Here is a 15,114-nt window from a genome sequence, read left to right on the forward strand (position 1 = left end):
TTGTTTGTTACTGTCATGTCCATAGTAGTACTTTAGTAAAGGTCAATAAAACACGAACGAATAAACCCTTTTCTTATTTTTTAGTGTATGTGGCTTGACATCTCTACTATTTTCAGTCTACTTAATAATATACACTCCTGGAAATGGAAAAAAGAACAAACACATTGACACTGGTGTGTCAGACCCACCATACTTGCTCCGGACACTGCGAGAGGGCTGTACAAGCAATGATCACACGCACGGCACAGCAGACACACCAGGAACCGCGGTGTTGGCCGTCGAATGGCGCTAGCTGCGCAGCATTTGTGCACTGCCGCCGTCAGTGTCAGCCAGTTTGCCGTGGCATACGGAGCTCCATCGCAGTCTTTAACACTGGTAGCATGCCGCGACAGCGTGGACGTGAACCGTATGTGCAGTTGACGGACTTTGAGCGAGGGCGTATAGTGGGCATGCGGGAGGCCGGGTGGACGTACCGCCGAATTGCTCAACACGTGGGGCGTGAGTCTCCACAGTACATCGATGTTGTCGCCAGTGGTCGGCGGAAGGTGCATGTGCCCGTCGACCTGGGACCGGACCGCAGCGACGCACGGATGCACGCCAAGACCGTAGGATCCTACGCAGTGCCGTAGGGGACTGCACCGCCACTTCCCAGCAAATTAGGGACACTGTTGCTCCTGGGGTATCGGCGAGGACCATTCGCAACCGTCTCCATGAAGCTGGGCTACGGTCCCGCACACCGTTAGGCCGTCTTCCGCTCACGCCCCAACATCGTGCAGCCCGCCTCCAGTGGTGTCGCGACAGGCGTGAATGGAGGGACGAATGGAGACATGTCGTCTTCAGCGATGAGAGTCGCTTCTGCCTCGGTGCCAATGATGGTCGTATGAGTGTTTGGCGCCGTGCAGGTGAGCGCCACAATCAGGACTGCATACGACTGAGGCACACAGGGCCAACACCCGGCATCATGGTGTGGGGAGCGATCTCCTACACTGGCCGTACACCTCTGGTGATCGTCGAGGGGACACTGAATAGTGCACGGTACATCCAAACCGTCATCGAACCCATCGTTCTACCATTCCTACACCGGCAAGGGAACTTGCTGTTCCAACAGGACAATGCATGTCCGCACGTATCCCGTGCCACCCAACGTGCTCTAGAAGGAGTAAGTCAACTACCCTGGCTAGCAAGATCTCCGGATCTGTCCCCCATTGAGCATGTTTGGGACTGGATGAAGCGTCGTCTCACGCGGTCTGCACGTCCAGCACGAACGCTGGTCCAACTGAGGCGCCAGGTGGAAATGGCATGGCAAGCCGTTCCACAGGACTACATCCAGCATCTCTACAATTGTCTCCATGGGAGAATAGCAGCCTGTATTGCTGCGAAAGGTGGATATACACTGTACTAGTGCCGACATTGCGCATGCTCTGTTGCCTGTGTCTATGTGCCTGTGGTTCTGTCAGTGTGATCATGTGATGTATCTGACCCCAGGAATGTGTCAATAAAGTTTCCCCTTCCTGGGACAATGAATTCACGGTGTACTTATTTCAATTTCCAGGAGTGTAGTAAATAACGTTATGTACTGCGTTTGTTGCATCGTAGTACTCCGTCACATCCCTATTACAGCAACGTCGGCGTCATGTTTGGATCTCGGGGTGTCCAATAGCGGCGTGTTTCATTTATTTCGAGCGTCAGCTAATTCTAGAAATGTAATTAACGTACTGCGGTGCAACGAATGTCATTATTTTTGTGATTTTTCATGATATTGATTGCACGACAAATAATACAGGTATTCGTTTCAGAAAAAAACATAAGTTTGTGTTGAAAATAATATTTGATTGCATCTTAGAAGATCATATAGTATTTACTTTCACGAACCCTTGCCTTACATTCACACCTGTGGAAGTCTTTCTCTATACCTATAGTTGTTCCCGATGTATCTGCGCCGAAATGTTTAAGTGGGCCACCCTGTATACCGTGAGAACAGTTTCGCAGGGACCTAACTCCAAATAAGGCCCGTGGAGTTTTACCGATATCCATGGGAGAGGCAGCCCTGACAAAATTATTTCACCTAGTGTTGAAGACGTATGAGACAGGCAAAATACCTTCAGACTTAATAGGATAACTCCAGTTGCAAAGGAAGCAGGTGCTCGTAAGAGTGAATATTACTGTGCTATCTGTTTAGTAAAAAATAAATGCATAAATAAATAAATAAATAAAATAATAACACATTGCTGCAAAATACTAACACCGATTTTTGCAGTACGATGGAGAAAGTCGTAGAAGTCGACCTCAGAGGAGATCAGTTTAGATGTAGGAATACCTGAAGCAATACTGACCCTACGACTCAAGTTAGAAGGTAGGCTAAGGAAAGCGAAACCTACATCTATAGTTTTTGTAGATTTGGAGAAAGTGCTAACAAAATGTCAGTTTGGTTTTCAGAAAGGCTTTTCAACAGAAAATGCTATATACGCTTTCACTGATCAAATATTAAGTGCTCTGAATAACTGGACATCACCCATTGGTATTTTTTGTGATCTCTGAAAGGCCTTTGATTGTGTAATACATGGAATTCTTTTAGATAAGCTAAATCATTATGGTTTGAGGGGGGGCAGCGCACAAATGGTTTAATTCATACTTAACTGGAAGAATGCAGAAAGTTGAAATAAGTGGTTCATGTAATGTTAAAACAACAGCTGATTCCTCAAACGCGGGGGGGGGGGGGGCTAATCAGGTATGGGGTCCCACAGGGTTCGGTCTTAGATTCTTTACTGTTCTTGGTATACATTAATGACTTACCATTCCACATTGATGAAGACGCAAAGTTAGTTCTTTTTGCTGATGATACAAGTGTAGTAATAACATCCAAAAACCAAGAACTAAGTGATGTAATTGTAAATGATGTTTTTCACAAAATTCTTAAGTGGTTCTCAGCAAACGGATTCTTTTTTATATTTTGATATAACACAGTATATACAGTACCGTACAGTAAATGGCACAACTCCAGTAATAAATATAGACTTTGAACAGAAAACTGTAACTAAAGTAGAATTTTCAAAATTTTTAGGTGTGTCCATTGATGAGAGATTAAACTGGAAGCAACACATTGATGGTCTGCTGAAACGTCTTAGTTCAGCTACGTATGCTATTAGGGTTATTGCAAATTTTGGTGATAAGAATCTCAGTAACTTAGCCTACTATTCCTACTTTCATTCACTGCTTTCGTATGACGTCATATTCTGGGGTAATTCATCGTTGAGTAGAAAAGTATTCATTGCTCAAAAACATGTAATCAGAATAATTGCTGGAGCCCACCAACTGTCACCCTGCAGACATCTACTTAAGGATCTAGGGATCCTCACAGTATATATATTCACTTATGAAATTTGTTGTTAATAATCCAGCCCAGTTCAAAAGTAATAGCAGTGTGCATATCTATAACACCAGGAGAAAGGATGATCTTCACTATGCAGGGTTAAATCTGACTTTGGCACAGAAGGGGGTAAATTATGCTGCCACAAAAGTCTTTGGTCACCTACCAAACAGCATCAAAAGCCTGACAGATAGCCAACCAACATTTAAAAATAAATTAAAAGAATTTCTAGATGACAACTCCTTCTACTCATTGGCTGAATTTATAGATACAAATTAAGGGAGGGGAAAAAAACCAACTTAACATTAGTGCCATGCAATATTTTGTGTAACATAATATCTTGTACAGACATTTTTTATTAACCTGACACGTTCCCCTTCATTACGAAGTGTCGTATTCATGATCTATGGAACAAGTATGAATCTAATCTCATCTAATCTAATCTTGTTGACTGGAATACTCTGGAATTACGAAGATAGCAGGAGCAAAATACAGGGAGAGGAAAATTATATGCGATTTTGCAGGGTCCAGGCTACAGACATAAGAGTCATGGACCTTGAAAGGGGAGCAATGGTTGACAAGGAAGTGAGGCAGGTTTCTATGCTAGCCCTGATGGAATTCAATCTGTATCTTGAGCAAGCAGTAAAGGGACCAAAGACGTTTTTGGTGAAGGAATTAGACTTCAGAGAGAAAGTTTTCCAGTGACGCTCTAATTCCATCAGAGTCTTTAGAGCCGGCCGTTGTGACTGAGCGGTTCTAGGCGCTTCAGTCCGGAACCGCGCTGCTGCTACAGTCGCAGGTTCGAATCCTGCCTCGGGCATAGATGTGTGTGGTATCTGTAGGTTAGTCAGGTTTAAGTAGTTCTAAGGCTAGGGGACTGATGACCTCAGATGTTGAGTCCCACAGTGCTTAGACTCATTTGAACCATTTTTGAGTCTGCAAACGACATGAAAAACAGTTTTGAATCGAATAGATACTCATTTTCATCTTTGTCTGTCTTTGCCTTACTTGCTCTAAATTCGAGTAGTACAAGTTCTGTATTGTGAATGTATCGTTCGGTGTTACTTACGATTTCCAGCGCTGTTAACACATGTGTGTGGTCCTGGAGGTGTATTTGTTGGTCTTCATACTCCAGCTGGCCGATTTCTGGCGTTGTTTCACACACATTTGTCACATCGCTTGTTTCAATTTCACTTCTATTTGGTGCTCAACATACATACACAACAAATGAAAAACATCAAACACAACAGAAACAAAAGATAGACAAACACATAACAATAGTTGGCAACACTAATGTGTGTGTGTGTGTGTGTGTGTGTGTGTGTTTGTGTGTGTGCAGGCACGCGCACACGTGTGTGTATTCTGCTTTTTTCCTTGTACATTCTTACAAACAAACACAAAGCACATACGGTATAGCAACAGAGATTTCAAATAGCTTAGAGAACAAGCAACACACTGCAATCACATATACAAAGATCAAAAAACCAGATAATTACCAAAGGAGCAAGTATATACCAGCTAGAGTGCCAAGGATGAAAATCAGTATCTCTGTGGATGACAAGCAGTATCTTTAAAACTAGATATAAAGAACATATAAGAAACTGGAAATATGAAGCAGTCATTCTAATTTCAACGGACACCCGAAAAAACATGGATATGAATCATCCAACATAGAATGTGACACGACAGTTATCAGAGTGAATAATCACAAAAAAGCTCCTGACAATGCAAGAAAACTTTCATATACAAAGAGCCATTGTGATGGTAAAGAAGGTACTCAATGACGAAATCCATATAAACAATAACTCCCTGACATGCCAGCCATCAAAACATTAACAACCCGAAATATAACCAGGATAAATAATTAATGAATCTACTTCCCCTCATCTCTCTCTCTCTCTCTCTCTCTCTCTCTCTCTCTATCTCTCTCTCTCTCCCTCTCCCCCCCTCCACACACAGAAACATCAACTCATATTTATTTTTCAAAAATTTGCACAAAGCAAAATACACCATGTGCATGTGCACAAACACACACACACACACACACACACACACACACACACACACACAACAAATGAAAAACATCAAACACGACAGAAACAAAAGACAGACAAACACAACAACAGTTGGCACCACTACACACTGAAAACACATATATGTTGACCACCAAATGGGAGTGAAAGTGAAACAAGCGATGCTTCAAATGTGTATGAAACAACGCCAGAAATCGGCCAGCTGGAGTATGAAGACCAAATACACCTCCAGCACCACACACATGTGGTAACTTCGCTGGAAATCGTAAGTAACACCGAACGATACATTCATAATACGGAATTAGTGCTACACAAGTTGCTTCTAACCTACAAAGCAAGAGAAAAACACGACAAACTCTAATGTATCAGCATATGATATCTATCACATAATAGGTTTATTGTGTGTATAAAAAGAAACATGTATTTCAGGCCACTGATGATGCTTCCCAAATAAATGAAGCGAAACGCGTATGGCATCAAACAAACTGCCTTCATTTAGTTGCGTACCTCCACAGGACTAGATAGTGTCTTGAAAAGAGAATAAAAGATGTACATCAACAAAAGCAAAACAAAGGTAGTGGAAACTAGTCGAAATAAATCAGCCGATACTGAGGGAATTAGATTAGGAAATGACACATTAAAAGTGGTAGATGATTTCTGCTACTTAGGCAGTAAAGTAACTGAGTATGGCCGAAGTAGGGAGGATATAATATGTAGAATGACAACAGCAGGAAAAGCCGTTTCTGAAGAAGACAAATTTGTTAACATCGAATATAAATTTAAGTCTTATGATGTCCTTTCTGAACATATTCCTCTACAGTGTAGCCTTGTATGGAAGAGACGCATGAACAGTAAACAGTTCACACTAAAAGAAAATAGAAGCTTTCGAAATGTATTGTACAGAAGAATATTCAAGACGAGATAGGTAGACAGAGTAACTAATGAGCAGACGCTGAACAGATATGGAGGAAAAGGAAATTTGAAGCGAAACTTGACTAAAAATATAGGTCAGTTGATAGGACACACTCTGAGATGTCAAGTGATTACAACTTTATAGTAGTCTTGAGGGGAAGTTTGGGGGACAAAAGTTGTAGAGGGAGACCAGGAGACGCTTCAAAAGAATGTGGGTTGCAGTAGGTATTTAGAGATGAAGACACTTGCACAGGATAAAGTAGCGCGCAGAGCAACAGCAAAGAAGTCTTTGGACTGAAGACCATAACAACAGCCGGCCGCGGTGGTCTCGCGGTTCTAGGCGCGCAGTCCGGAACCGTGGGACTGCTACGGTCGCAGGTTCGAATCCTGCCTCGGGCATGGATGTGTGTGATGTCCTTAGGTTAGTTAGGTTTAAGTAGTTCTAAGTTCTAGGGGACTAATGACCACAGCAGTTGAGTCCCATAGTGCTCAGAGCCATTTGAACCATAACAACAAAAACAAATTTCTCTTATCGCGAAACCCTTTCTTCTTGCTATTGCAAGTCTGCACATAATGTCCTCTTCACTTCAGCCATCATGAACTATTCAGCTCCCCAACAAGCGAAAGTAGTTTACTAGTTTTAATGTCTCATTTTCTAATCTAACACTCTCAGTATCGCTTAATTTTCTTATACTCCATTACCCTTGTTTTTATTTTGCTGACGTTCATCTTATAACTCATTTTCAAAACACTAATCGTTTTGGCAAACTCCTCTTCCAAATCCTTTACCGTCTTTGTCATAACTCTAATGTCATCGGTAACCTCAAAGTTTTTTTTCTTCTCCCTCAATTTTTAATCGCTTCTCCAAATTTTTCTATGGCCTCCTTCACAGCTTACTCAGCGTACAGACTGAGTAACTCCAGGAGTAGGCTACAACTTTGTCTTGCACGTTTCTCAACTATTACTCCCCTTACATGTCCTTCTACACCAATAACAACCATATGATTTCTGTAGAAGTTGTAGATAGCCTTTCATTCCCTGTATTCCATATCTTACTGCATATCTCTTACCTTCAGAATTTCAAACATTGTGCTCATCTTATATTTTCAAAGACCTTCTCAAAGTGTGCAAATTTTATGAAAGTTCTTCTAAGATGAGTTGTAGGGTCAGTACTGCCTTGCACGTTCCTGTATTTCTCTGTAACCCAAACCAATCTTCCCTGTGGTCGATTTCTGCATTTCACCGTTCTTCTGTAAATTATTCGTGCCAGTAGTTTACAGTTTCTCAGATTGGCTCGTAATATACACACCCATCAGAAGCTGCTGTGGAATTAGATTTCTGACATTCATCTTTAAGACTGAAAGTATTTTTCGTGTCTAATATATGTTGCACATGCCTCTCTTTGCCACATAGATACTGATGCGCACAAAGATATAGACGTCGTTATTTTCATGTAGATGTAGATGTGAATGTAAATGTAGATGTAGGTACAGGGCCAGGGGCAGATGTAGATGTAGATGTAGATACAGACATGGGTATAGATGTAGATTCAGAAGTTTCATATTATGCTGTTAAGTTTTGCATCATTTCTGTGCGGTATTTTGCATTTTTGCTCTCTCTCTTACTGCAGCGGTGTGCCTTTCCAGGCCCTGAAGGAATTTCCCCGCCAGGCTTACTACATAGGGACTATGAACTGGATCCTCGCCATACGTTCGACTTTTCAGCGAGCAAGACCAGGCAGAGCATCGAGAAGAGCCTCAAGCTGTTGCAGTTGGACTATGTCGACATTTTGCAGGTGAGCGACCTTTCTGTACGACTCATACATGTTACCAGATGAATGGATGGATGAATGGTTGGGTGGATGGGTGGGTGGGTGTATGGGCATAGACGGGTTGGTTGATGGTTGTGTGTATCCATGGGATGGATGGATGGACAGATCGATAGATGGATCGATGGGTGTGTGGGTGGATTGGCGGATGTATGGCTGCATGTATGGATGGTGGATGCATAGTTGTGTGAGTTGGTGGATATGTGAGTAGATGGATGGATGTATGGGCAGATGGCTGGATTTGAGTTTTAGGTGCATGGTATCTGGGCTATTTGTGCCATTACTGTTCTTCCATCAAGCGAGTACTACTGAATGTGATGTGACCACTTGTTCAAACAACTTATGGAAATATGGCCTGGAAGTGGCTTCAATAGCAGCCAATATTCCAACATGTGAGCAGCGAGTCATTTTCAAGGGAGAAATAAAGCGAGAGAGAGAGAGCTATGCAAGGGAATTTAAAACCTCAGTGGCAGGGCCAACACCCAGAAAACGAAAGACAGCACATGCAGAAAGACATGGTAAACAACCGGCACCATAACATGAACAAAAATAGCCAATGCCAGCTGTTGTAGAGAGTAAAACATTAATGTACAACAGGGCAGTAAGTAGCACTAACCGGATTCTCCGTTGTTTGACCAGGTATAGAGTGAGAGTCCACAAAAGGTAAACAAAAAACTCTGTCTGCATTTATAAAGCCACTGGGTGATTTAATGCCAACTGCATTCGTTATCACACTATCCCAATAAATGACAGGACATCCTAGTTCCTGATATGCACTTTGTTTATTCCACAACCTGTTTTGGTGTTTACAGTCAGGGCATTTTCAAGTGAATCTGGAACTGCCATTTTAATACATAATATGATGGATATGAAAGCATGTCAAGGAAATGAAAAACGAAGTGTGCATATGTACACTCCTGGAAATGGAAAAAACAACACATTGACACCGGTGTGTCAGACCCATCATACTTGCTCCGGACACTGCGAGAGGGCTGTACAAGCAATGATCACACGCACGGCACAGCGGACACACCAGGAACCGCGGTGTTGGCCGTCGAATGGCGCTAGCTGCGCAGCATTTGTGCACCGCCGCCGTCAGTGTCAGCCAGTTTGCCGTGGCTTACGGAGCTCCATCGCAGTCTTTAACACTGGTAGCATGCCGCGACAGCGTGGACGTGAACTGTATGTGCAGTTGAGGGACTTTGAGCGAGGGCGTATAGTGGGCATGCGGGAGGCCGGGTGGACGTACCGCCGAATTGCTCAACACGTGGGGCGTGAGGTCTCCACAGTACATCGATGTTGTCGCCAGTGGTCGGCGGAAGGTGCACGTGCCCGTCGACCTGGGACCGGACCGCAGCGACGCACGGATGCACTCCAAGACCGTAGGATCCTACGCAGTGCCGTAGGGGACCGCACCGCCACTTCCCAGCAAATTAGGGACACTGTTGCTCCTGGGGTATCGGCGAGGACCATTCGCAACCGTCTCCATGAAGCTGGGCTACGGTCCCGCACACCGTTAGGCCGTCTTCCGCTCATGCCCCAAAATCGTGCAGCCCGCCTCCAGTGGTGTCGCGACAGGCGTGAATGGAGGGACAAATGGAGACAAGTCGTCTTCAGCGATGAGAGTCGCTTCTGCCTTGGTGCCAATGATGGTCGTATGCGTGTTTGGCGCCGTGCAGGTGAGCGCCACAATCAGGACTGCATATGACCGAGGCACACAGGGCCAACACCCAGCATCGTGGTGTGGGGAACGATCTCCTACACTGGCCGTACACCTCTGGTGATCGTCGAGGGGACACTGAATAGTGCACGGTACATCCAAACCGTCATCGAACCCATCGTTCTACCATTCCTAGACCGGCAAGGGAACTTGCCGGTGCATGACGTGGTTACACGACTTCACACAGCCAAGAGAACAATATTTATATTGTCTTGGGAGCTAGATGCATCGAGTATTTGTGATTCCTCACATATTGACTGTGGTCATCCTGAACTTATGGATTCCATATTCACATGACAGTCGCGGGAGACACCAACAAACGCAATCAATAATGTTGGAAATCGGCCACAAACAGTCTCAATTGGTCAATCTGTGCTGGAAGATGCTTATCCTTTTCGACAAGTCAAAACAATATCTTCTAATAAACAATGAATGAGAAATCCCATTGATTTCCGTCATAATATACACTCCTGGAAATTGAAATAAGAACACCGTGAATTCATTGTCCCAGGAAGGGGAAACTTTATTGACACATTCCTGGTGTCAGATACATCACATGATCACACTGACAGAACCACAGGCACATAGACACAGGCAACAGAGCATGCACAATGTCGGCTCTAGTACAGTGTATATCCACCATTCGCAGCAATGCAGGCTGCTATTCTCCCATGGAGACGATCTTAGAGATGCTGGATATAGTCCTGTGGAACGGCTTGCCATGCCATTTCCACCTGGCTCCTCAGTTGGACCAGCGTTCGTGCTGGACGTGCAGACCGTGTGAGACGACGCTTCATCCAGTCCCAAACATTCTCAATGGGGGACAGATCCGGAGATCTTGCTGGCCAGGGTAGTTGACCTACACCTTCTAGAGCACGTTGGGTGGCACGGGATGCATATGGACGTGCATTGTCCTGTTGGAATAGCAAGTTCCCTTGCCGGTCTAGGAATGGTAGAACGATGGGTTCGATGACGGTTTGGATGTACCGTGCACTATTCAGTGTCCCCTCGACGATCACCAGAGGTGTACGGCCGGTGTAGGAGATCGCTCCCCACACCATGATGCCGGGTGTTGGCCCTGTGTGCCTTGGTCGTATGCAGTCCTGATTGTGGCGCTCACCTGCACGGCGCCAAACACGCATACGACCATCATTGGCACCAAGGCAGAAGCGACTCTCATCGCTGAAGACGACACATCTCCATTCGTCCCTCCATTCACGCCTGTCGCGACACCACTGGAGGCGGGCTGTACAATGTTGGGGTGTGAGCGGAAGAAGGCCTAACGGTGTGCGGGACCGTAGCCCAGCTTCATGGAGACGGTTGCGAATGGTCCTCGCCGATACCCCAGGAGCAACAGTGTCCCTAATTTGCTGGGAAGTGGCGGTGCAGTCCCCTACAGCACTGCGTAGGATCCTACGGTCTTGGCGTGCATCCGTGCGTCGCTGCGGTCCGGTCCCAGGTCGACGGTCACGTGCACCTTCCGCCGACCACTGGCGACAACATCGATGTACTGTGGAGACCTCACGCCCCACGTGTTGAGCAATTCGGCGGTACGTCCACCCTGCCTCCCGCATGCCCACTATACGTCCTCGCTCAAAGTCCGTCAACTGCACATACGGCTCACGTCCACGCCGTCGCGGCATGCTACCAGTGTTAAAGACTGCGATGGAGCTCCGTACGCCACGGCAAACTGGCTGACACTGACGGCGGCGGTGCACAAATGCTGCGCAGCTAGCGCCATTCGACGTGCAACACCGCGGTTCCTGGTGTGTCCGCTGTGCCGTGCGTGTGATCATTGCTTGTACAGCCCTCTCGCATTGTCCGGAGCAAGTATGGTGGGTCTGACACCGGAGTGTATGGAGCAAATTAATGAGTAAGGTAGCCGATCCTGTAAGAAGAGGTAAAATTGGGCATTTGAGGTGTTTTGCTTTATATCGACGATGCCGGTGATACGGCGTCATTTTTGCGTTTACTCTTAGAAATAAACAAGTAAATAAGTGCTAATTGTGCGTTGTGAAAAAACATACGGGTGAGTTTTAAATAACTACGGTATACGATGAGAGTAACAAAAGGACAATTAGTTACACGAAATCGCGGATAGCGAAGTGTGGTCATTAAATTAAGTACACCTACAGGGCGGTCAATTCCTGGCTAAATCTATACGCATCTTACGAGGGACGCGGTATATCGTGAAGAGCGGGCTCCAATTTATGAAAAGGAGAAAAACGTTAACTTTTGCGCGAACTCTTAAAAATAGCGGATCGGGGAGAAAAGTGTGTAATTGTCTTACGCCTAACAAACATTCGTGGAGGGCGGTGGCTAAACTAGAAGAGTCAATAACAAAATACTGTAGCATTATCATTGACTGATGGTGTCGAGCAACCAAAACTGTTGATCAAAGGGTTTCGATGGAACTTACGGTTCAGGCACTCGCATATACTCCACATCAGGGAGTGAATGAGTGGTGAATGCGAAATAGAACTGTGAACAAAGTTACGTTAAATAAAACAGAAGAAACAAGACAGTTTGGTCGTATCTGTTATTATTCCATAAACTGTAACATTTCTTATCGTTGTACGAAACCTTTATGATCATGACAATTTGCTTCCAAGGGATCTCGTTACGAGTTAAGTTTAGGGGACCTGGTCAGGAGGGGGTAGTTCGTAGATTCTAACTACAGCAGCTATTCTGGAATCAGGTGCTACCGCGACCGTTGTGTGTTGTCAATGACTTAAGGTTACCACATCTCATGCTCTAAGATCGACGCGCCTTTCCACTTGGTATAACGGTGCCCGACGACGAAGGAAGACACGATGGAAGATCACCTGCATCCATTCACGTCCATTGTGCATTACGACGGGCTTGGGAATTTCCAGCAGGACAATGCGAAACCGTCCAGAATTTCTGTAGAGAGGCTCCAGGAACACTCACTGTGGCTTCCGCTGGCCACCAAACTCCCCGGTCATGAACATCATTGATGATACCTTGGATGCCTTGCAACATTCTGTTCAGAAGAGATCTCCACCCCCTCGTACTCTTACTGATTTATAGACAACGCTGCAGGATCCGTGGTGTCTGTTCCCCCCAGCACTACAGCACTACCTCAGACGTCAGTCTAGTCCACGCCACGTCGTGTTGTTGCGGCACTTCTGCGTGCTCGCGGGGGCCCTACACGCTATTAGGCAGATTTCTTTGGCTCTTATGTGTAAACTGTCGCCCAGCGTTCGAGACATCCAAAGTACGTTCACATTCCAGAAGAGCAAATAACAAACTCACAACGGATCCGTTTTAACAGGCCTCAAGAAATGTGTGCGTGAACTGAAATACAGATTACGGTGAGACCTGCAGGTCGGGCTGTTGTATTCGCTTAAGGACGGCACCTGCTCAGTGTCCCCAACACGTCGCAACTGTCAGTCGATGTCAGAACACTGTTATGTGTAGCTGTGGGTGCATTACGCCGCAGCTAAGTGAATTCGAATGTGCGAAAATCTGCAGTTGGTTTTCGTCGTGTGACTACTTTACTAGACGGTAAATGGTAGTATAATCTGCAAACAATCTAAGATGTCAGAACACTGTTATGTGTAGCTGTGGGTGCGTTACGCCGCAGCTAAGTGAATTCGAATGTGCGAAAATCTGCAGTTGGTTTTCGTCGTGTGACTACTTTACTAGACGGTAAATGGTAGTATAATCTGCAAACAATCTAAGATGTCAGAACACTGTTATGTGTAGCTGTGGGTGCGTTACGCCGCAGCTAAGTGAATTCGAATGTGCGAAAATCTGCAGTTGGTTTTCGTCGTGTGACTACTTTACTAGACGGTAAATGGTAGTATAATCTGCAAACAATCTAAGACGTCAGAACACTGTTATGTGTAGCTGTGGGTGCATTACGCCGCAGCTAAGTGAATTCGAATGTGCAAAAATCTGCAGTTGGTTTTCGTCGTGTGACTACTTTACTAGACGGTAAATGGTAGTATAATCTGCAAACAATCTAAGATGTCAGAACACTGTTATGTGTAGCTGTGGGTGCATTACGCCGCAGCTAAGTGAATTCGAATGTGCGAAAATCTGCAGTTGGTTTTCGTCGTGTGACTACTTTACTAGACGGTAAATGGTAGTATAATCTGCAAACAATCTAAGATGTCAGAACACTGTTATGTGTAGCTGTGGGTGCATTACGCCGCAGCTAAGTGAATTCGAATGTGCGAAAATCTGCAGTTGGTTTTCGTCGTGTGACTACTTTACTAGACGGTAAATGGTAGTATAATCTGCAAACAATCTAAGATGTCAGAACACTGTTATGTGTAGCTGTGGGTGCATTACGCCGCAGCTAAGTGAATTCGAATGTGCAAAAATCTGCAGTTGGTTTTCGTCGTGTGACTACTTTACTAGACGGTAAACGGCAGTATAATCAGCGAACAACCTAAGAAGGCTGCTCAGATTGTCTCCTAAATCGTTTATACAGGGTGAAAAGTATTTAAACCGGTAAACTCTGGGAGGTTGTAGTGGACATCAACACAAATATTGTTCCCTGATGTCATTTTTTCCTATGAGGAGTATTTAAACCGGTAGAGGAAGATTTCTCTGGCGACAAATTAAGTAAACCAACAAAAAAGTCCAGAGGGGACATATCTGGGGATCGAGCAGGCCACGGTACAGGACCACCTCTGCCAATCCACGTTCCTGGGAACCGTCGGTCCAGGAATCTACGCACACGGCGACTAAAATGTTCCGGCGCCCCGTCATGTTAGAACCACATGCGTTGTCTTGTAGGGGGCGGGACATCTTCCAGCAATTCTGGCAATTGGCGAGAAAATTGTAATAGCGCCTGCCATTTCATGGCCATAGTAGCAGATACGGCCCAATTAAACATTCCCCAACAACACCGACCCACACATTAACGAAGAACCGCACTTGATGAGCTCTAGTAACTGTGACATATAGGTTATCCTCTCTCCAAACATGCGAACTGTACATGTTGAAGACTCCGTCACACTCGAACGTTGCTTCATCGGTAAACAACACAGAGGATGGAAACGTAGGATGCATTTCACAGTATCCGAGGTACCACTGCGAAAACTGTGCTCTGGGTGGATAATCAACTGGTTCCAGGTTGTGGACACGCTGGAAGTGAAACCGACGTAACACTTGCTCTCGAAGGACTGCTCTTTGCATGAATGCTGATTGAAGGTTCCCGCTCCACATGCTGCAAGACAGCTCCCTCAAATTGCAACGCTCTTACCTTGCCACGGTGTCC

This window comes from Schistocerca gregaria, chromosome 11, assembly GCF_023897955.1.
Source record: "Schistocerca gregaria isolate iqSchGreg1 chromosome 11, iqSchGreg1.2, whole genome shotgun sequence".
NCBI lineage: Eukaryota > Metazoa > Arthropoda > Insecta > Orthoptera > Acrididae > Schistocerca > Schistocerca gregaria.